The sequence below is a fragment of the Bubalus bubalis genome, chromosome 7, assembly GCF_019923935.1.
Source record: "Bubalus bubalis isolate 160015118507 breed Murrah chromosome 7, NDDB_SH_1, whole genome shotgun sequence".
NCBI lineage: Eukaryota > Metazoa > Chordata > Mammalia > Artiodactyla > Bovidae > Bubalus > Bubalus bubalis.
In genome coordinates, this window is record NC_059163.1 from 65,421,719 (window position 1) to 65,444,257 (window position 22,539).

Here is a 22,539-nt window from a genome sequence, read left to right on the forward strand (position 1 = left end):
GCTGGAGACTTAGCATGGTATGTCTTGCTCTGAAACTTGTTGGGTCTTGGGTGGAGCTTGGTTTCAGTGTAGGTATGGAGGCTTTTGGATGAGTTCTTGTCTACTAATGTTCCCTAGAATCAGGAGTTCTCTGATGTTCTCAAGTTTTGGAGTTAAGTCTCCTGCCTCTGGCTTTCAGTCTTATAGTAGCCTCAAAACTTCTGCATCCATGAAGCACAGATGATAAAACATCTAGGTTAATGGTAAAACAGTTCTACACAGCGAGAGACACCCAGAGAGGTTCAGAGTTACATGGAGATTAGAAGAAGGAGGAGAGAGTTAAAGGTGACTAGGAGAAGGAGGGGGAGTCAAAAGGTGAAAGAGCAATATAGCCAGTAATCAAGCCCCTGTGTGCTCTCCACAGTGTGGAACACTCAGAGAGATTCACAGAGTTACATAGAGAAGAAAAGAGAGAGGAGGGATATAGAGATGACAAGGAGGAGAAGAGGGGAAAGTCAAAAGGGGAGATACCAATCTAGCCAGTAATCAGTTCCCTAAGTGTTCTTCACAGCCCAGAACACCCAGAGAGATTCACAGAGTTAAGTAGAGAAGAGAAAGGGGAGGGAAAAGATAGAGGTAACCTGTGGGAGAAAAGGGAGAGACAAAAGAGGAGAGAGCAATCAAGCCAGTAATCACACCTCTAAGTGAAAATGGATACTAAAGATTAAATTCTTAAAGGTACAAAATTGATAACATACCAAAAAGCAAAGATTAAAAATCTAGAGTAGAGGTTAGACTCTCAACAATACATTAAAAATACAAAACAAAACCAATCACAAAAATTATAAAAAATGTATATATGAAATTTGCTTTTAAAATAGGTCTTTTTTTTGCAAGGTAATAGTAGGTTATAAAAATGAAAATTAAAGGAGTAATAAAGAACTTAAATTTAAAAAAAATTAAAAAGTGATAGTAGTTAAAATATATCTCAGAATTTCTCTGGAGTTGTGGGCAGTGTGGGGTCAGCTCAGTTTCAGATAGTTTCTTGTTCCAGCTTGTACTTGTTCTCAAGATCTATAGGCCTCTCCAATGCTTAGTCAGTGTTGACTACAGGGTTTTAATCTGTTGCACCTGTCACTTCCAGAGTGGTTCCCTCTTCTTTGTTTGTTTTGGCTTCCCCTGTTTGCAAGTCTGTTTGGTGTCTAATTTCTGCCCTGACACAAGGGGACAAGGGTGGTCACTAATTCAGGCTCACTTGTTCAGTTGTGTTGTGGGGAGGGAAGAACATTGCAAACAAATATCACTGGTGTGTGTGGGCAGTGCTTGCAGTGTATGGGCCACACTGGGTTTGCCCCAGCTCACAGTGGCATGTGCTTTCTGGGTCTACACTACTCAGACTCCAGGGTACTATGCAGGACACTGTCCAAAGCAGACCGTGCATTTTGTGCACTTCCGAGGTCTAAGCCACTCTGGTTCAGGTTTTCGGGTACTCCACAAGGGCATAGACTCATTTGGGCATGCATTTTGTGCCTTTTCCAGATCTGAGCAGCTCAGGCGATCAGGTGCTTGGTGAGCGCACTGTCCCAGGTGGGCCATGCATCTTAATCACCTCCCTGGTACTGGCCAGTTGGTTTCCCAGGTATCATCTCAGGTGTGCCATGTGTCTCCTCCGGGGAGCTGATCTCAGGCTGTGACCCTCCTGGCAGATATCAATTGTCCCAGGAAGACTTGGTTAGCAACTGGGAGCTCTCTCACAGTTTGATGGAGGATGCCAGTCTCTGGGGCTGAGATTGGAGCAGCCCCTTGCCTTCCAGCTCTGGCTGTCACGCGGCTGCCTCTCTGCATCCAGCAGGGTGGAGGGACATATACATAGCAGGCTAGCTGTCCTTTGGTATTCACTCTACCCTTTGTTCTTTGAGCGGGCCAGGCTGCAAGTTAGAGCATTTTGCAGAAAAGTTCTCTCTCTCTCTCTTTCTCGCCTTTTTTTCCTCTTTGGAGATCCCACAGTTTGGGTTGGTATCTCACGTTTGTTCCTCAGATTGTCCTCAGGGCATTCAGGCCCAGTTCTTACCTCCCTGTTCATCCCCTGCTCATGGGTAGCATATGCAAGCATCTGGGCTACTTCTCTGCTGGCAGTTGCGGTTAGGTGTCTATTCTGTGTGGTTTTTTTTTTTTTTTTTAATCCTCCCAGTTATGTTGCTCTCTGAGATTTCAAAACTCCCCAAAGACCCACCTGTGAGAGAGTTTCCTGATATTTGGAAACTTCTCCTCCTTCATGACTCCCTCCCTAGGACAGATCTCCATCCTTAACTCTTTTGTCTATCTTTTATATTTTTTCCTACCTCCTTCTGAAGAGAATAAGCTGCCTTTCTGGGTGCCTGGTGTCCTCTGCCAGCATTCAGAAGTTGTTTTGTGGAAGTTGCTCTGCATTCAAATGATCTTTTGATGAATCTGTGGGGGAGAAAGTGGTCTCCCTGTCCTATTCCTCCACCATCTTGGGACTGCCCCCTATTTACTCTTATGTTTATGGAAAGAGTGCAGTTCTAGTTCATTGCTATGTGCTTTAGGAGCCTAGTAAACTGAAATGTTGACAGCCTTATTTACATCTGAAATGATATTTGTAGAAATAGTAAAATCAAATTAAATTTTACTCTTTAAGTATTCAGACACCCAGATTATTTAATTAAAGTCAAAGAGATTTAGAGTCATATTAATCATAGAAGGTACTTGTTGCTTTCCTGGTGGCTCAGACAGTAAAGAATCTGCCTGCAGTGCAGGAAACTGGGGTTAGATTCCTTTGGTTGGGAAGATCCCCTGGATAAAGGAATGTCTATCTACTCCAGTATTCTTGCCTGGAGAATTCCATGGACAGAGGAGCCTAGTTAGTCACAATTTTCATGGATGAATATGCTTAGGAACAGAAGGGTTTGGGGATCTATAAGTGATCACCCTACTGGTAAATGATAAATCTATATCTGATGACCATAACTCTGAATGTTGAACCCTACACAAATGTGAATTTTATTACAAAATTATCTTAAATACCAGTTAAATCTAAGGCAATAGATTTAATATAAATGAACAAATTCTTGTAAGACTAATTATTATTAGGAAGATACTTTATGAATTATAAACTTATAAACTATAAATTTATATTTTATATACTATAAATTAATATTTAACCATAGGTTAATGTATGATAGCCATTCTCTTAGCCTAGAATGGGAGATTTATTTTTATGATAGAAAAAGGAAACCCTCAATATTAATCTAGAAAATAGAAAATTCTATTTAAGTATTTGGTTTGTTATATAGTGAAGCAATTACAGAGAGAGACTTATTTCTACCTGACATGCATTGATGACATATATTTCATATACAAATGTATGTAGCATATTCAATTCTACATTAATTTTTGTTTTAATTTACCATTTAGTAGTAATCACATTGTTTGAAAAAATGAACTGTAAGAATATGTTTATAGTTAAATAAAGCAGTTATGACTCAGGAGATTAAAATAAAATTTTAACTTGTTAAACTATTCATATTTATTATTGTTGCTGTTGTTCAGTTGCTGTATTGTGTCCGGCTCAGTTGTGTCCCAGACTGAAACACAGCAGGCTTTCCTGTACTTCATAATCTCCCAGAGTTTGCTCAAAATCATGTTCATTGAATCAGTGATGTCATCCAACTATCTCGTGCTCTGTCATCCCCTTCTCCGCCTGCCTTCAAACTCTTCCAGCTTTAGGGTTTAATGAGTTGGCCTTCACCCTCCTAATGAATATTCAGGATTGACTTCCTTTAGGATTGACTGGTTTGATCTCCTTGGAGTTCAAGGGACTCTCAAGAGTCTTCAACACCACAGTTCAAGAGCATCAATTCTTCAGTGCTCAGCTTTCTTTATGGTCCAACTCTCATATCCATACATGAGTATTGGAAAATCATAGCTTTGACCAAATGGACTTTTGTCAGCAAAGTAATGTGTCTGCTTTTTAATATGTTGTCTAGATTGGTCATAGCTTTTCTTCCAAGGAGCTAGGGTCTTTTAATTTAATGATTGCATCACCATCTGCAGTGATTTTGGAGCCCAAGAAAATAAAGTCTGTCACTGTTTCCATTGTTTCCCCATCTATTTGCCATAAAGGGATGGGATTGGATGCCATGAACTTCATTTTTTGAATGTTGAGTTTTAAGCCAGATTTTCACTCTCCTCTTTCACCTTCATCAAGAGGCTGTTTAGTTCCTCTTCACTTTCTACCATAAGAGTGGTGTCATCTGGATATCTGAGGTTATTAATATTTATCCTGGCAATCTTGATTCCAGCTTGTAGTTCATCCAGCCTGGCCTTTCTCATGATGTACTCTGCCTATAAGTTAAATAAACAGGGTGACAATATACAGCCTTGATGTACTCCTTTCCTGATTCACAATCAGTCTGTTGTTCCATGTCCAATTCTAACTGCTGCTTCTTGACCTGCATACAGGTTTCTCAGGAGGCAGGTAAAGTGTTCTGGTATTCTCATCTCTTTAAGAATTTTCCACAGTTTGTTTTGATCCAAACAGTCAAAGGCTTTAGCATAGTAAATGAAGTAGAAGTAGTTGTTTTTCTGGACCTCTCTTGCTTTTTCTATCATCCAACAGATTTTGACAATTTGATCTCTGGTTCTTCTGCCTTTTCTAAATTCAGCTTGAACATCTGGAAGTTCAGGGTTCAGGTACTGTTGAAACCTGGCTTGGAGAATTTTGAGAATTACTTTGATAGTGAGTGAGATGAGTACAATTGTGCAGTAGTTTGAACATTCTTTGGGGTTGAATGAAGACTGATCTTTTCCAGTCCTGTGGCCACTGCTAAGTTTTCCAAACTTGCTGGCATATTGAGTGCAGCACTTTTACAGCATCATCTTTTAGAGTTTGAAATAGCTCAACTGGAATTCCATCACCTCCACTGGCTTAGTGATTCTTCCTAATGCCCACTTGACTTTGCACTTCAAGATATCTGGCTCTAGATGAATGATCACACCATCATGTTTATCAGGGTCATGATGATCTTTTTTTGTATAGTTCCTCTGTATTCTTGCCACCTCTTCTTAATATCTTCTGCTTCTGTTAGGTCCATACTGTTTCTCTCCTTTTTTTTATACTTATTATACAATATCATGAAAGTAAAGCCAAGCCTTAGAAAAGTTGTAGTCACACAAACAGAAATTATCTTCTCAATATAAATTTAAATATATAGGTAGGAATTCATATCATAATATTCTGAACTGCACAATATCATTTGACCCCAAATGTCAGTCTACATATAATATACCTTGGGGTGAATTTTATCAGTGATTTGATCGAATAAGAAAAATATATACTGAATTCCAGTTAAACCTTTCTTGTAGTCTTGCCGTTCATAAGCATTCATGCTGAAAACATCAGCTTCCCAAGCAGATAGTAGTTGAATACAATGTGATAATTTCCTTTGCTATAAAATATTCAAATTACTTTTAATTAAAGACACTGAAATTAACAAGAGGCCTATTTTTTCTTTTATATATATATATCAAAATTAAAAATAAATTGTATAGGCTAAAAAATAAAATATTAAAAAAAATAAGCACATCCATAAGAACCAAATAAGATCTATTTTCTAAATGCATACAGGAAATAGGCAAGAGAGAAAGTAATATTAAATTTGAAATTATTTAAGACAACTTATAGTTTAAGGCTTTCTTATCAAACCTTCAAAATAAAATTTAGCACATTGAAATTCTATAATCCTTATTTTACTCAATTCTTGGTACATCATGGTTGATAACTGGCATTTTTGCTGTTCGAGGTGTCTGTCTGTCTACCATTTATTTACATAAAGATGAATGGAAATGTCCTATTAAAGTTACTACCTTTTTGATTGTTACATTGTAAAAAAACAAAATTTTTCTGGGATAATTTTTTTCATTTCTGGAATAATAGTTTGAGTCTAAAGTAACAAATTTTAGGAATTTACACCAATCATAAAACGTTCTGTGATGAGACAGGGATCCAACTGGAACATTTTTATATTGTCCACATACAATAATAAAATTAATATTTATATACTTAATTATCTATAATAGAATTAAGTATATGTAATCACTATAATTCAGTTATTTGATAATTAAGTTGTTGCATGTGACTTCAGAGAGCAAAAAAAGGAACAATTTTTTAATAAAATGAATCAATAATCTAAGACAAGTAGGTTTTGGTACATATGCTGTAGGAGCTGCCTAACAATTTATGATGTCCGACTTTGAACAGATGGTTCCTCTTGATAATGACATTCGACTTATAGATATGAACACTGAGAGACTGAGTGACAGTGTGTTCAGTGATGATGAAGAAGGAATTTATGTAACTGAAAGCATTTTGTGTAATGTGATATTATGATCATACAGAAGTTACACTATAAACAGTATTTTAATATTCATTATTATGTAAAATATAAATTGCATGTAGATAAAAGAACTTCTATGATTTTAATTTGAAATTACAAAGACCATGGGAAGATATTGGGATTGGAAAAAGAGGTATTTAAGCAAACAATTATCTTTGAAAGTTATAAATCATAATGATAAAAGAAACACAGTGAATAAACTACACAGTTTATGAAGTAGAATGTTATCAATTGCTATAGATTGAATGTCTTTCCCCCACAATTTGTATGTTGAAATCTAATTCCCAATGTGATAGTATTTGGAGGTGGGAGTTTAGGAAGATGATTAGGCCTTGAGGACAGAATCCTCATGAATGGGATTAGTGTTCTTATAAAATAGACCTTGGTGTGCTTCCTTGCCCTCTTCTGCAATGTGAGGTTATAGTGAGAAGACAGTTAACCAGATACCTTGACCTTGGACTTCCCAGTCTCCAGGATTTTAAGAAATATATATATATGTTTTTCTATATTTCTGCCTAGTCTACAGTGTTCTGTTGTAGCAGTCCTAGTGAACTAAGACACCAATATAGATGAAGTGTACACTCTTTCTCTACCAGAAATCAACTTGATATTAATTTCAGTACTATCTTTATTATTCTTCCAAGGTGCACTTTATAAACTACTCTTAGACTAGTCTGGAAAGGCCCTATCCGTGGGTTCTACACTTAGAAAGTGCTTAATTATTACAATTAATATAAATAATGCATTCTTTAAGAGTAAGTATCTTTTTCACTCAGGACCCAGTGATGGCACAGTATGACCCATAACTCTAAACATCCACTCCTGTAACTAGCTCTGTTCAAGTTGCTAAAGGATATTCCTCCACATCATTTTTTTAAAAAAATCTTTGAGGGATAAAAAAGTGTCTACTCTGATTGTCATGAGCTTCCACTTAAATAGAACATAGACATTCTTTCTGAGGGTGAGGAAAGCTTGTATGATTGAAACACTTAGATAAGGGGGAAAACACAATTTAATTAATGTGTCCAATAGCATAAATAGCATATGTTCTTCTAGAAGGAATTGTCATTTTCCAGAGTGCTGAACATTTTTATTTTTCTAAGTAGGTTGTTTCTTTAGTATGTAGGATTTGGTATTGAATTAACAACAGGTACATGATTTGCAATATTATGCAATTCATGTCAATCACTTTTGTAGATGAATGGATAAATAGATATATAGTTAGAGACAGAGAGACAGAGATATATACACACATAAAGAGATAAATGTAAAAACAACATGAATATTTGATACTAATTATAGGCATTACTGAGAGATCTAAATACTTTTTTAAAAGATAGCATTTTATGTAAATCATCATGTTCTCAAATATTTTCTCTAGCTCAATGGCTTTCTTTATACTTCTATAATCACAATAACTGTATATTGCTTATTATTCTATTCACCATTTCTGTAAATATCTACTTCCTATTTTCCATCTCTTATTTCTGAGTTAAATTCACTTAATTTCTTTAGTTATGTTGTCTGGCTTACTAATTCTTATGTTTGCCTAATACTCTGTATCTATTAAGTTGTTAATATAAGAAATCTTTTTTATTTCTAAATATACTGACTCGCACTTTTAAAACCTACTTTATTCCTTTTATTGATGTTTTATCTCCTGCTCATTTTTATGTTTTAATTTAAATAATATTAATAATATGTGGATGTATTTTATAATTCTATATGAAAAATCCAATAATTGATTTTGTTGAGGATCCTTATTTTTCTGTTTCTTTACTGATTCCATTTGTTGCCAACTTTTAAAAGGTAAATTTTTATTGTATCTGTGGAATTCTGAAGGTATAATTGGGTGATGCTTTTTGTCTTTCAGATTTGTTGGGACATAATTGACATAAAGCACTGTATAAATTTAAAGTGTATAGCATAATGACTTGCTTTATGATATTGTGAAATGATTATCAAAATAAGTTTGGTTAACATCCATCATCTCATATAGGTATAAAAAAGTAAAAATTATTTTTCCCCCTATGATGAGAACTTTAAGTATTTAAAGAGTATCTACTCTTTTGCTGGCTTTCAAATAATCTATACAGTAGTGTTAACTACTGTCCTCATGCTGTTATAACATCCCAGTACTTATTTATCTTATAACTGGAGGTTTGCACAATATGACCACCTTTAATTTCCCCAACCATTTCCTACATATGACCACAAATCTGATTCTTTTTTTCCATGAGTTTTTTTTGAGAGTTTGCACATAAGTGAGATAATACACTATTTGTCAATCTCTGATTTATTTCACTTAGTATAATGTCCTCAAGTTTCATCCATGTTGTCACAAATAGTGGGTAATTTTTATTATTGCAGAAAGTTTGAGTTTGATTCTATTAAATCTTAGGTAGAGCTATCAACCTAGTGCAACTTTAAGTTAATTTCTTAGTTTGTAATTTATACTTTTACAGAGTTTTATAAATTTGAAATCTACATTTATGTTATGGCAGGCTCATTCTTGGTTGCAAATTATCAAAAGAGTCAATTTTTTCTTCCTGAATCTTCAGTGCGTTAGGATGATTTCTTATTTTTCATAAGGTAGTATAATGTCATAAGATTCAAATTGGAATTATTGATGATGAATAAATACTATTAATAGTTTTCAATAAAACTAATCTATTTTTACTACTAGATAGCTTTAAACCATTGTTTACCAGGTAAATCAACATACTTGGAATAAAAAAAAAAATGCATTTTAACAGTGGTCACTACTGTTAACAATGAGTTACATTCACTCTATATGACAACCACATTAACAGCAGTATATTATCAGCTCTGAGTATTTGAAGTTTTATTTTAATGTAAGGAAGATTATAGAGTTGTAAACAACACTCAAAAGGTACTTTTTACAATTTAAATTTTGGGGAATAACTTATTTTATATAATCATATATCATAGCCAGAAATGAATATTTTCTCTTTTTAACTTTTAATGCCTAACTAAATTTCATTCTTCTTTGTCATATACCCAACTAGTTTTCTATTTCATGCTGCTAGAGATATAAAACATCAAGAAAATCAATCCATAATTTGCAATTGATTAAAAATGATGGAAGAAACAAAACTAAAATATTTACATATTATTGTATATTCAGATCAGATCAGATCAGTCGCTCAGTCGTGTCCGACTCTTTGCGACCCTATGAATTGCAGCACGCCAGGCCTCCCTGTCCATCACCAATTCCCGGAGTTCACTCAGACTCACGTCCATCGAGTCAGTGATGCCATCCAGCCATCTCATCCTCTGTTGTCCCCTTCTCCTCCTGCCCCCAATCCCTCCCAGCATCAGAGTCTTTTCCAATGAGTCAGCTCTTCGCATGAGGTGGCCAAAGTACTGGAGTTTCAGCTTTAGCATCATTCCTTCCAAAGAAATCCCAGGGCTGATCTCCTTCAGAATGGACTGGTTGGATCTCCTTGCAGTCCAAGGGACTCTCAAGAGTCTTCTCCAACACCACAGTTCAAAAGCATCAATTCTTCGGCGCTCAGCCTTCTTCACAGTTCAACTCTCACATCCATACATGACCACTGGAAAAACCATAGCCTTGACTAGACGAACCATTGTTGGCAAAGAAATGTCTCTGCTTTTGAACATGCTATGTAGGTTGGTCATAACTTTCCTTCTAAGGAGTAAGCGTCTTTTAATTTCATGGCTGCAGTCACCATCTGTAGTGATTTTGGAGCCCCCAAAAATAAAGTCTGACACTGTTTCCACTGTTTCTCCATCTATTTCCCATGAAGTGATGGGACCAGATGCCATGACCTTTGTTTTCTGAATGTTGAGCTTTAAGCCAACTTTTTACTCTCCACTTTCACTTTCATCAAGAGGCTTTTGAGTTCCTCTTCACTTTCTGCCATAAGGGTGGTGTCATCTGCATATCTGAGGTTATTGATATTTCTCCTGGCAATCTTGATTCCATCTTGTGTTTCTTCCAGCCCAGCATTTCTCATGATGTACTCTGCATATAGTTAAATAAACAGGATGACAATATACAGCCTTGACGAACTCCTTTTCCTATCTGGAGCCAGTCTGTTGTTCCATGTCCAGTTCTAACTGTTGCTTCCTGACCTGCATACAAATTTGTCAAGAGGCAGATCAGGTGGTCTGGTATTTCCATCTCTTTCAGAATTTTCCACAGTTTGTTGTGATCCACATCGTCAAAGGCTTTGGCATAATCAATAAAGCAGAAATAGATGTTTTTCTGGAACTCTCTTGGTTTTTCTATGATCCAGCGGATGTTGGCAATTTGATCTCTGGTTTCTCTGCCTTTTCTAAACCCAACTTGAACATCAGGAAGTTCATGGTTCACATATTGCTGAAGCCTGGCTTGGAGAATTATGAGCATTACTTTACTAGCATGTGAGATGAGTGCAATTGTGCGGTAGTTTGAGAATTTTTGGCATTGCCTTTCTTTGGGATTGGAATGAAAACTGACCTTTTCCAGTCCTGTGGCCACTGCTGACTTTTCCAAATTTGCTGGCATATTGAGTGCACCACTTTCACAGCATCATCTTTAAGGACCTGGAACAGCTCAACTAGAATTCCATCACCTCCACTAGCTTTATTCGTAGTGATACTTTCTAAGGCCCACTTGACTTCATATTCCAGGATGTCTGGCTCTAGGTCAATGATCATACCATCATGATTATCTGGGTTGTGAAGATGTTTTTGGTACAGTTCTTCTGTGTATTCTTGCCATCTCTTTTTAATATCTTCTGTTTCTGTTAGGTCCATACCATTTCTGTCCTTTATCAAGCTCATCTTTGCATGAAATGTTCCTTTTGTATCTCTGATTTTCTTGAAGAGATCCCTAGTCTTTCCCATTCTGTTTTTCTCCTCTATTTCTTTACATTGATCGCTGAAGAAGGCTTTCTTATCTCTTCTTGCTATTCTTTGGAACTCTGCATTCAGATGTTTATATCTTTCCTTTTCTCCTTCGCTTTTTTGCTTCTTTTCTTTTCACAGCTATTTGTAAGGCCTCTCCAGACAGCCATTTTGCTTTTTTGCATTTCTTTTCTATGGAAATGGTCTTGATCCCTGTCTCCTGTCCAATGTCATGAACCTCATTCCATAGTTCATCAGGCACTCTATCTAACAGATCTAGGCCCTTAAATCTATTTCTCACTTCCTCTGTATAATCATAAGGGATTTGATTTAGGTCATACCTGAATGGTCTAGTGATTTTCCCTACTTTCTTCAATTTAAGTCTGAATTTGGCAATAAGGAGTTCATGGTCTGAGCCACAGTCAGCTCCTGGTCTTGTTTTTGCTGACTGTATAGAGCTTCTCCATCTTTGGCTGCAAATAATATAATCAATCTGATTTTGTTGTTGACCATCTGGCGATGTCCATGTATAGAGTCTTCTCTTGTGTTGTTGGAAGAGGGTGTTTGTTATGACCAGTGCATTTTCTTGGCAAAACTCTATCAGTCTTTGCCCTGCTTCATTCCGTATTCCAAGGCCAAATTTGCCTGTTACTCCAGGTGTTTCTTGACCTCCTACTTTTGCATTCCAGTCCCCTATAATGAAAAGGACATCTTTTTTGGGTGTTAGTTCTAAAAGGTCTTGTAGTTCTCCATAGAACCGTTCAACTTCAGCTTCTTCAGCTTACTGGTTGGGGCATAGACTTGGATTACTGTGATATTGAATGGTTTGCCTTGGAAACGAACAGAGATCATTCTGTGGTTTTTGAGATTGCATCCAAGTACTGCATTTCGGACTCTTTTGTTGTCCATGATGGCCACTCCATTTCTTCTGAGGGATTCCTGCCCGCAGTAGTAGATATAATGGTTATCTGAGTTAAATTCACCCATTCCAGTCCATTTCAGTTCTCTGATTCCTAGAATGTCGACTTCACTCTTGCCATCTCTTGTTTGACCACTTCCGATTTGCCTTGATTCATGGACCTGACATTCCAGGTTCCTATGCAATATTGCTCTTTACAGCATTGGACTTTGCTTCTATCACCAGTCACATCCACAGCTGGGTATTCTTTTTGCTTTGGCTGCATCTCTTCATTCTTTCTGGAGTTATTTCTCCACTGATCTCCAGTAGCATATTGGGCACCTACTTGCCTGGGGAGTTTTTCTTTCTGTATCCTATCATTTTGCCTTTTCATACTGTTCACAGGGTTCTCAAGGCAAGAATACTGACGTGGTTTACCATTCCCTTCTCCAGTGGACCACATTCTGTCAACTCTCTGCACCATGACCCGCCCGTCTTGGGTTGCCCCACGGGCATGGCTTAGTTTCATTGAGTTAGACAAGGCTGTGGTCCTCGTGTGATTAGATTAACTAGGCTTCTGTGAGTATGGTTTCAGTGTGTTTGCCCTTTGATGCCCTCTTGCAACACCTACCGTCTTACTTGGGTTTCTCTTACCTTGGGCGTGGGGTATCTCTTCAGGGCTGCTCCAGCAAAGTGCAGCCTTTGCTCCTTACCTTGGACGAGGGGAATCTCCTCACCGCCGCCCTTCCTGACCTTCAATGTGGGATAGCTCCTCTAGACCCTCCTGCGCCCATGCAGCCACGGCTCCTTGGACGTGGGGTAGGTCTTCCCGGCTGCTGCCCTTGGCCTCAGGCTTGGGGCGTGGGGTAGGTCCTCCCGGCTGCCGCTCCTGACCTCGGACGCTGGGTATCTCCATTACCTTGATATTATTTCTATTCTTATTTTACATATATATATATATATATATATATATATATATATATACACACACACACACACACACACACATACACACAAAGAGAGAGGGAAACATAAAGTAGACACAAAGTAGAGCAAGATAAATGCCATAATAGAAAAATGTATGCTGGTAAACAGTGGATAATAGGAAATTTTATTTTATAAGTAGGAAGAGGCTGACATTTGGGATGGCATTTAGAACATAAATAAGAATTTTGAAAGCTTTGAGAAGTTTGACAGATAATAAAGAAAAGATGGTGGTAGAGGGGGACATTGTTTTAGAGGAAACAGACCAGAAAAGGTGGTTTGCAGCTTGATGGAACAATGATATTCATTTATACATCCTAGTATGCTCATGACTTCAATTTGATTTTTAACTTATATTTACTCATTCCTACTCTGCTACTCATGAGGAGAGAAATAGGAAGAAATAAAATATAAGATTTCTCAAGAAGTGGCATAAAAAACAATAAAAAATCAAATTATGTTCATAGTTATGAATGCAAGATATGTGTAAAAATAAGCTATTCAGTTATTCAATAATTGACCAAGTTTTTCAGTCAGTTCAGTCGCTCAGTCATGTTTGATTCTTTGAGACCCCATGAAGTGCAGCATGCCAGGCTTCCCTGTCCATCAAAAACTCCCAGAGCTTACTCAAACTCATGTCTTGAGTCAGTGATGCCATCCAACCATCTCATCCTCTGTCATCTCCTTCTCCTTCCACCATCAATGTTTCCCAGGATCAGGGTCTTTTCCAAGGAGTCAGTTCTTCGCATGAGGTGGCCGAAGTATTGGAGTTTCAGCTTAAACATCAGTCCTTCCAATGAACACCCAGGACTGATCGCCCTTAGGATGGACTGGTTGGATCTCCTTGCAGTCCAAGGGACTCTCAAGATCTTCTCCAACACCACAGTTCAAAAGCATCAATTCTTCGATGCTCAGGTTTCTTTATAGTCAAACTCACATCCATACATGACTACTGGAAAAACCATAGCTTTGACTAGATGGAACTTTGCTGGCAAAGTAATGTTTCTGCTTTTTTAATATGCTGTCTAGGTTGGTCATAGCTTTTCTTCCAGGGAGCAAGTATTTTTGAACTTCATGGCTGAAGTAACCATCTGCATTCATTTGAGCCCCCCAAAAATAAAGTCTGTCACTGTTCCCATTATTTTCCTATTTGCCTAATGACCAAGTTATTAAGTTTCAGAATAAATAAATTCCACTTAACTATGCATTTATATAACTGTATACTTATTATATTTGCTAAAATTTCCAAATTTGGACTAAGAATTATGAGAGATAACCATCTGAATTTTCATTCTGTTTCAGCACTTCATAGAATTATGATTTCAGATTTTTTTCTCCCATGTTAGAGAAAAAATTAAGTGCATATAGCTAATGATTCAGTTCAGTTCAGTCGCTCAGTCGTGTCCGACTCTTTGCGATCCCATTAATTGCAGCATGCCAGGCCTCCCTGTCCATCACCAACTCCTGGAATTCAACCAAACCCATGTCCATTGAGTCAGTGATGCCATCCAACCATCTCATACTCTGACGTCCCTTTCTCCTCCTGCCCCTAATCCCTCCCAGTATCAGGGCCTTTTCCAATGAGTCAACACTTCACATGAGGTGGCCAAAGTATTGGGTTTCAGCTTTAGCATCATTCCTTCCAATGAACACCCAGGACTGATCTCCTTCAGGATGGACTAGTTGGACTTCCTTGCAATTCAAGGGACTCTCATGAGTCTTCTCCAACACCACAGTTCAAAAACATCAATTCTTCGGCACTCAGCTTTCTTCACAGTCCAACTGTCACATCCATACATGACCACTGGAAAAACCATAGCCTTAACTAGACGGACCTTGGTTGGCAAAGTAATGTCTCTGCTTTTCAATATTCTATCTAGGTTGGTAATAACTTTCCTTCCAAGGAGTAAGCTTCTTTTAATTTCATTGCTGCAATCACCATCTGCAGTGATTTTGGAGCCCACAAAAATAAAGTCTGACACTGTTTCCACTGTTTCCCCATCTATTTCCCATGAAGTGATGGGACCGGATGCCATGATCTTCGTTTCCTGAATGTTGAGCTTTAAGCCAACTTTTTCACTCTCCACTTTCACCTTCATCAAGAGGCTTTTTAGTTCCTCTTCACTTTCTGCCATAAGGGTGGTGTCATCTGCATACGTAAGGTTATTGATATTTCTCCTAACAATCTTGATTCCAGCTTGTGCTTCTTCCAGCCCAGAGTTTCTCATGATGTACTCTGCATAGAAGTTAAATAAGCAGGGTGACAATATACAGCCTTGGCATACTCCTTTTCCTATTTGGAACCAGTCTGTTCCATGTCCAGTTCTAACTGTTGCTTCCTGACCTGCATATAGGTTTCTCAAGAGGCAGATCAGGTAGTCTGGTACTCCCATCTCTTTCAGGATTTTCCACAGTTTATTGTGATCCACACAGTCATAGGCTTTGGCATAGTCAGTAAAGCAGAAATAGATATTTTTCTGGAACTCTCTTTCTTTTTTGATGATCCAGAAGATTTTACAATTTGATCTCTGGTTCCTCTGCCTTTTCTAAAACTAGCTTGAACTTCTGGAAGTTATGTATTGCTGAAGCCAGGCTTGGAGAAATTTGAGCATTACATTACTCACGTGTGAGATGAGTGCAATTGTGCAGTAGTTTGAGCATTCTTTGGCATTGCCTTTCTTTGGGATTGGAATGAAAACTGACCTTTTCCAGTCCTGTGGCCACTGCTGACTTTTCCAAATTTGCTGGCATATTGAGTACAGCACTTTCATAGCATCATCTTTCAGGATTTGGAATAGCTCAACTGGAATTCCATCACCTCCACTAGCTTTGTTCATAGTGATGCTTTCTAAGGCCCACGTGAGTTCACATTTCAGAATATCTGGCTCTATGTGAGTGATCACACCATCGTGCTAATGATTAGTGATACCTATATACTGACCATGCTATATTTATTAGTATTGATTTCTGAGCTTCTATAATGTTTCATTTCCAAAATATTAAACTATTGTGTGATTGTCTGGATAAATCTTTCTATTCCTATTATTAATTTATTGTATCTCATTATCTGCTGGTGCAGCTGCTAAGTCACTTCAGTTGTGTCCAACTCTGTGCGACCCCAGAGACAGCAGCCCACCAGGCTCCCCTGTCCCTGGGATTCTCCAGGCAAGAACACTGGAGTGGCTTGCCATTTCCTTCTCCAATCTCGTTATCAGTGTATTCATTTAATCTTTCTGTGATTGTCTGTCCTACATAGTGTGTGTGTGTATGTGTGTGTGCGTGCATACACATGCAATCATGCATGCTCAGTCCCTCAATTGTGTCTGTCTTTGAGATCCCATGGACTTTAGCCTGCCAAACTCTTCTGTCTATGAAATTTTCCTGTCAAGAGTACTAGACTGGGTTGCAATTTCCTACTCCAGGGTATCTTCCCAACCCTGGGATCAAACCCACATCTCCTACATCTTCTGAATTCTCAGGCAGATTCTTTACCCCTGTGCCACCTGGTAAACCAATATCAGTTCTGGGAAAATCCTACGTAATTTTCAATAAAGTAGGCATTTCCTTAAAGATAAAATTATAATAATATCAATCTAGGAGGCAGTATCACTTAGTGATTACTGAAAATGAACTTTGGAGTTTCAGAAATTTGATCCTAACTCAGGTTATATCACTAATAGGCTTGTGATCTTATTTTCTCCACACTCCAAGCATTGATTTCCATCTCTATAAAAAAGTAGTAAGAATACTACCTCATGAAGTTTTAAGATTTCCATGAATATTATTTGGAAAATATTTAGTAAAGTGCTTAGCCAGTAAGGGGATCGTCCCTGGTTTGGTTCAGCTGGTAAAAAATCCACCTTCAGTGTGGGAGACCTGGGTTTGATCCCTGGGTGGGAAGATCCCCTGGAGAAGGGAAAGTCTATCCACTCCAGTATTCTGGCCTGGAGAATTCCATGGACTGTATAGTCCATGGTTGTAGTGGGAATTGCTAATAATGTATTTTCACAGCCTTGAGAACTTTGACAGAAACAGCACCTGGAAAAATAGCATATATTAAGAAACTGTGTTGATGATTATTTTTCATGTCTTTCTTAGAATAATAGCCTTTTTACAAACCAGAGTGCCAGACCCAGAAGGGACAATGACTGGGATCATAAAAGCATGGACCTTGGAACACCAGGTTGGCGCCAGGCATGAACACTGCCTGTGCACTTGCTAATTGTTCCCAAGACTAGCCCAGAAGGGAAAGGCCTGGGGTAAACACAAGGAGATCTGGACTATGTCAGTGTAGTCCATGATATTTAGGGATATGTGATTAACACAGCATGTGTCTTGACAAAGATAAGATCTGAGAAAGTCCTGTAGTCTGCAATTAGGAATAAAAGCTGGACTCAGAGTGGACTCTGTACCTCAGTCCATTAGAGGCTACAGGTCCCCTGATCCATTGCACCAGATTTCGTGTTCTGTCTTCATTCTCATTGCTCTGTCCCAGATCATTTGGCAGCACATGGGGTCACAGAGTCAGACACAACTGAGTGACTTTCTTGCTAGCCAATAAGGAGTGGCTCACTATGTAGCCACTACTGTTACTTTTTAAAATAATCCAGTATTTGAATACCTATTTTGCAACATATTCAAGGAAATGATGCTATTCTGATTCCAAGGACCACTTTTTAGCTATAATAATATCATAATATGAAGTCATAGAACAGCATTGCATCATGGTTAAAAGAGATTTTCAGTGCTTGCCGTGATATAGTTGAATATGCTGATTTAAGTAACTATACTCTGAGTTTCAGGGGTTACTTTTATCATCTAAGTATGTGTGAAGGATTGAGGACAAGTGACAGAATGGTGAATTCCACTGTCACTGTGAATTCAGTAGACCTTCCCAGAAGTAAAGTTAACTTGTGACTTTTTTTTCCACGTTCTCCAGTTGTCTAGTCTTTCTGATTGGCGATATCAACTCCACATCTGGACAGCTCACATATAACCAGTGATGTGCTCTCCCTCCTAAGGAGCTGCCATTCTCTCTGAACCTTTTTCCAAGATCCCTGACTCACTGCTTGTTGGCTTTGTAGAAGGTTTCTTTGAAATTGCTTTTGCAACACAAAAGTAAAACTCTGTAGGGAGTCATGCTGTGCTTTGCTTGATGAGAAGTTGGAAGTAAGCAGGGTACTTTTGTATCCCGAAATAAACAGCAGGGTCTTAAACAAGGCTTCTAAACCATGCTACTCTGAGTTTTTACTGCCAGGGGGATAAAGATAGGCACCTATCTAAACACACTGAATAGGGAGTATCCTAGCCTGAACAGGCCTTTGCTTTACAGAATTGAAGATGAATTGAAGGGAATCATGCTTGGTCTAGTTCATGCTTTTGTAGACCAATGAGAAATAGATGCCTGAGGTTTATATATAGCGTATGGTAAAATAACAGATTTCCTGTTTACTTTACATACTAATGTGACATCATTCAATTTCAAGATTTAATTTCAGAAAATTTGCTCAGTTCATTTCAGTTGCTCAGTCGTGTCCGACTTTTTGCGACCCCATGAATCACAGCACGCCAGGCCTTCCTGTCCATCACCAACTCCTGGAATTCACTCAAACTCATGTCCATCGAGTCGGTGATGCCATCCAGCCATCTCATCCTCTGTCGTCCCCTTCTTCTCCTGCCCACAATCCCTGCCATCATCAGGGTCTTTTCCAAAGAGTCAGCTCTTCACATGAGGTGACCAAAGTATTGGAGTTTCAGCTTTAGCATCAGTCTTTCCAATGAACACCCAGGACTGATCTCCTTTAGGATGGACTGGTTGGATCTCCTTGCAGTCCAAGGGACTCTCTAGAGTCTTCTTCAGTACCACAGTTCAAAAGCATCAATTCTTCAGTGCTCAGCATTCTTCAGAGTCCAACTATTACATCCATACATGACCACTGGAAAAACCATAGCCTTGACTGGACAGATCTTTGTTGGCAAAATAATGTCTCTGAAAATTTGTTATTACCTTATTAATTAGAAAATGAAAACACATACTGTTGTCTATGATAAATGGTAAACATGACTTTTCTCAAGCAAAAATAATAGTGTTTATCTGTTGGTTTATACTTTCTGTAGAAACAAGATACTTTAAATACTTTTTGAGTCATAAATTATAAAACTTCTTCTATGGCCTACTGAGCTTCAACTGTGAGTATCCCAAGTACTTTTCAGTGGATTCAGTGGATTCACTAAGCAGTTTAGACATTTTGGGCAGGGTAATTGTTGTAGGTATTTCTTGTGTTTCATAAGATGTTTAGCATCATTGCATCACTTCTACTCACTAGATTCCTGTGTGAGTTAACAAAACCGTCTCCAAATACTGCCAAATTTTCTACTGTTGAGAATCACTGTCCTAAGATCTTATCTATGTTTTAAACTCTTACCCTATCTTGAATTGCAGTGAAGTTTTTCAGAGGCTACATGATTTGTGATTATCAAAAGAGATTATTCTGTTCACCAAAAGATGTTTAAATTTTGCTTTCTTTGTTAAAAAATTAATGTAATAAAATATATTAAAATTTGTCATTTAAAAATTTAAGTGTATTCCTTTTTAATGGCTGAGTAATACTCCATTGTGTATATGAACCACAGCTTTCTTATCCGTTCATCTGCTGATGGACATCTAGGTTGTTTCCATGTCCTGGCTATTGTAAACAGTGCTGCGATGAACATTGGGGTACACATGTCTCTTTCCCTTCTGGTTTCCTCAGTATGTATGCCCAGCAGGGGGATTACTGGGTCACATGGCAGTTCTATTTCCAGTTGTTTAAGGAATCTCCACACTGTTCTCCATAGTGGCTGTACTAGTTTGCATTCCCACCAACAGTGTAAGAGGTTCCCTTTTCTCCACATCCTCTCCAGCATTTATTGCTTGTAGACTTTTGGATCGCAGCCATTCTGACTGGCGTGAAATGGTACCTCATTGTGGTTTTGATTTGCATTTCTCTGATAATGAGTGATGTTGAGCATCTTTTCATGTGTTTTTTAGCCATCTGTATGTCTTCTTTGGAGAAATGTCTATTTAGTTCTTTGGCCCATTTTTTGATTGGGTTGTTTATTTTTCTTGAATTGAGCTGCAGGAGTTGCTTGTATATTTTTGAGATTAGTTGTTTGTCAGTTGCTTCATTTGTTATTAATTTCTCCCATTCTGTAGGGTGTCTTTTCACCTTGCTTATAGTTTCTTTTGTTGTGCAGAAGCTTTTAATTTTAATTAGATCCCATTTGTTTATTTTTGCTTTTATTTCCAGTATTCTGGGAGGTGGGTCATAGAGGATCCTGCTGTGATGTATGTCGGAGAGTGTTTTGCCTATGTTCTCCTCTAGGAGTTTTATAGTTTCTGGTCTTATGTTAAGATCTTTAATCCATTTTGAGTTTACTTTTGTGTATGGTGTTCAAGTGTTTTAGTTTCATTCTTTTACAAGTGGTTGACCAGTTTTCCCAGCACCACTTGTTAAAGAGACTGTCTTTTCTCCATTGTATATTCTTGCCTCCTTTGTCAAAGATAAGGTATCCAAAGGTGCATGGGTTTATCTCTGGGCTTTCTCTTTTGTTCCATTGATCTATATTTCTGTCTTTGTGTCAGTACCATACTGTCTTGATGACTGTGGCTTTGTAGTAGATCATGAAGTCAGTCAGGTTGATTCCTCCAGTTCCATTCTTCTTTCTCAAGATTGCTTTGGCTATTCGAGGTTTTTTGTATTTCCATACAAATTGTGAAATTATTTGTTCTAGCTCTGTGAAAAATACTGTTGGTAGCTTGATAGGTATTGCATTGAATCTATAGATTGCTCTGGGTAGTATACTCATTTTCAGTATATTGATTCTTCAAATCCATGAACATGGTATATTTCTCCATCTATTAGTGTCCTCTTTGATTTCTTTCACCAGTGTTTTATAGTTTTCTATATATAAGTCTTTAGTTTCTTTAGATAGATATATTCCTAAGTCTTTTATTCTTGTCATTGCAATGGTGAATGGAATTGTTTCCTTAATTTCTCTATTTTCTCATTATTAGTGTATAGGAATGCAAGGGACTTCTGTGTGTTGATTTTATATCCTGCAACTTTACTATATTCATTGATTAGCTCTAGTAATTTTCTGGTGGAGTCTTTAGGGTTTTCTATGTAGAGGATCAGGTCATCTGCAAACAGTGAGAGTTTTACTTCTTCTTTTCCAATTTGGATTCCTTTTATTTCTTTTTCTGCTCTGATTGCTGTGGCCAAAACTTCCAAAACTATATTGAATAGTAGTGGTGAAAGTTGACACCCTTGTCTTGTTCCTGACTTTAGGGGAAATGCTTTCAATTTTTTACCATTGAGGATAATGTTTGCTGTAGGTTTGTCATGTATAGCTCTTATTATGTTGAGCTATGTTCTTTCTATTCCTGCTCTGGAGAGTTTTGAATCAGTTCTAATGAGGTGGATGAAACTGGAGCCTATTATACAGAGTGAAGTAAGCCAGAAGGAAAAACACCAATACAGTATACTAATGGATATATATGGAATTTAGAATGATGGTAACGATAACCCTGTATGCAAGACAGCAAAAGAGACACAGATGTATAGAACAGTCTTTTAGACTCTGTGGGAGAGGCAGCAGGGGATGATTTGGGAAAATGGCATTGAAACATGTATAATATCATATAAGAAATGAATCGCCAGTCCAGGTTCGATGCAGGATACAGGAAGCTTGGGGCTGGTGCACTGGGATTACCCAGAGGGATGGTATGGGGAGGGAGTTGCGAGGGGGGGTTCGGGATTGGGAACACATGTACACCTGTGGCAGATTCATTTTGATGTATGGCAAAACCAATACAGTATTGTAAAGTAATTAGCCTCTAATTAAAATAAATAAATTTAAAAAATAATAAATGAAAATAAAAAAATAAAAATAACCTAAAAAAATAGAAAAAAAAATTAAGTGTACAGTTCACCATCATTAATTGCTTTCATAATGTTGCAGAACCATCACTACTATGTTCAAATATTTTTTATCACTTCCAATAGAAAATCAGTAAAAATTAGTAATTCCCATTACTTCTTCCCTTCAGACCCTGGGTAATCTCCAATCTACCTTCTCCCTCTATATAAATATTACATATATAATAAATTTAATCATATATATGTGTCATTTGAGTCTAGTTTATTTCACTTAGCATAAAATTTTCAAGGCTCATCAATGTTTATCATATATTAGAACCTCATTCCTTTTAGTGGTTGAAAAGTATTCTATTTTTATGTGTTAATACATTTTTGCTCATTCATTCATCTGTTCAGGAATACAAGGTGTTTCCATCCTTTGAATTATGGGTATTTCTATAATGAACATTAGTGTAAAATTATTTTT